The following is a 2,500-nucleotide window of genomic DNA, read 5'->3' as shown; positions in this document are numbered from 1 at the left end:
TCCTCCTCCTCCTCCTCCTCCTCCTCCTCCTCCTCCTCCTCCTCCTCCTCCTCCTCCTCCTCCTCCTCCTCCATAGTCCCCGTGCAACACTTCTGAGAAATGAGCCCTCGATGATGGGGGAAGAGGCGGTGGTTGAAGGACTTGGGGAGAGGAGGGGAGGGGGAGGGTGCAGGGGGGTGGAGGGGCGGGGCGGGAAGGAGACGCTCGTGTTAGATGGGGTTATGGAGAGGTTGATGCTAGAGGTGAAGTGGAGAGAGAGAGAGAGAGAGAGAGAGAGAGAGAGAGAGAGAGAGAGAGAGAGAGAGAGAGAGAGAGAGAGAGAGAGAGAGAGAGAGTGTGTGACGATGATCAGGATTGTTAATAATAATCAGAATCAAACGGAATGAAAAAATATTGTAAAGGATATAGAGTAGAAGGAAAGGCAGATAGTGGAGGCTAAAGATAGAACGTGATGCCTCAAGCGCACAGATAAGAATTTGATGAAAGGTAATAATGGCAGAGGACTGAATACATGCCTGGTCCGGACATGGAACGCAAGATCTTAACAATTTGCGTAGATATGTGCGCTGCCTAGTTAATTCCGTCGGCTGGCCTTCGCCTCGTCCACGCATATCAGCGACCTCTTATCGCGTTTAATACATGAACGAATGGACTGTTGTCGTTCACTGAAACTGCAATGGCAAAACGTGCGAGGGGGAAACGGGGGGACACGAAACAACCAAAGAACATCCTCTCCCTCCTTTTTTTCAGTCTCATTCATGGAAATCCGTCATTTACTGACACATCAAAATTTCACAGGATTTCGGTCGGTTTCCAAAACTTGACAAACTCGCCTGGCGTGTTCTGAACAAAGCCCAGTGGAAGGGGCCCCTCATTATGTATTTCACGGGACTTTGCATTACGTCATATTATAGTGATCGCAAGAATAATCATTGCATTTGGTTATCACTATTTATATAAAACGCACACCGTTCTGACGCAACACCTCGCATCAGGCTCAGAATCCGTTGTTCCTTCACCTTATTTCGGCGGCGCCCGTGGGTGGCTGCCGGATCTGCCTCTACTAATCTAGGGTTACACGGGAGATGGATTCGATGAAATACAGATGGAGATGGAGAGAGAGTGGGAGTGGGAGTGGGAAGGGGAGGAAGAGGAAAGAATGTCACACACACACAAACAAACACACACACACACACACACACACACACACACACACACACACACACACACACACACACACACACACACACACACACACACACACACACACACACGTGCGCGCGCGTATATACATATATATGAGAGAGAGAGAGAGAGAGAGAGAGAGAGAGAGAGAGAGAGAGAGAGAGAGAGAGAGAGAGAGAGAGAGAGAGAGAGAGAGAGAGAGAGAGAGTGTCCATCCATCCTGTAAACAGAGTGATATTTAAAGAATAATCTGCTATTAAAAAAATAAATGCGAGGCCAAGAAAAAAAAAACACTAAACTATGCGAGAGCGAGAGAGAAAGAGGCCAAATTAAGCTCAATCTTGTTTTAGCAACGGCGGTAAGACTAACAGGTAGTGTACGTGGGGCAAGATCTCGCTCCGCCGACAGTTCCGAGAATCGCGGCTCGACTCCCCTTATAACTGACATATCGTTTTGTGGTTGTGAGGCGTGTGTGTGTGCCTGTGTGTGCGGGTACGTGTGCGGCGTGAGGATGACGTTGTGGAAGGGTAATGAGGGAAGGAGGTGTTGCGAAAGTCCGTTGATGCGAATGTTTCTCCAAATTATTACACTCCAGGGAGAAAAACTGACGTGTCAGGATCTATATGAAGGGAAAAATTATTTTATTACAAGTTGGAAATGAGGTCTCACTTATGTACTTTATCAGCCCTATAGACTTAGATAAGACCCTCACCCCCTTCCGCCTGTTCACCCCCTTCCCCTAAACAGCTGGCCTCAGGTGTCAACACCTTGATACATATCTTGGTATCTTAGAGTTCCTAGGACGTATTTTCCCGCATGTGTTTGTGTTTCAGAGTAATTCAGACTTTTTCCATCATCATGACGTACTGCTGATACGCTTGTGACGTCCGAGTGTCGCTGAAGACGCTCGAATGTATTTATAACACTCAAGGAAAACGTCACCATACCAACGCACATGCACCTTCGCCACGGCCTAATATGTCCAAATTACTACAAACGCCAGGCCAAGCAAGTGTGACATCACGACTGACGTAGACGGAGGCTAGATTTAACGTATGGCTACAGACGCGCACACACGCACGAACTCACACACGCCTCTCCCTTCCGCCCCCCCGCCTCCCCCGTACGATTTACTAAGAAATATCCTTTGAAAGTTATTTCCCAGTACCGCTAGCGCCGCCCGACGCACCTAGTTTCCGTTAATGTCGAATTCCTCCCATTCAGCCCCGAAAGGGGACCGAAGACCATCAATATCAGAAGAAATAGGTGCTCAGGGTCTTAGTATATTTAAAGACCTTTGCATAAAGTTTATACT

General features: G+C 48.0%; 1 protein-coding gene across 1 annotated transcript in view; it reads left to right on the top strand.

Moving 5' to 3' along the window:
- LOC125043763 (cytokine-inducible SH2-containing protein-like) overlaps window positions 1–2,500 on the top strand; it is an 8,573-nt gene that overhangs the window by 1,213 nt on the left and 4,860 nt on the right. The window lies entirely within an intron of this gene.

The sequence above is a fragment of the Penaeus chinensis genome, chromosome 34, assembly GCF_019202785.1.
Source record: "Penaeus chinensis breed Huanghai No. 1 chromosome 34, ASM1920278v2, whole genome shotgun sequence".
Classification (NCBI taxonomy): Eukaryota; Metazoa; Arthropoda; class Malacostraca; order Decapoda; family Penaeidae; genus Penaeus; species Penaeus chinensis.
This window is presented reverse-complemented; position numbering and strand designations above follow the sequence as displayed.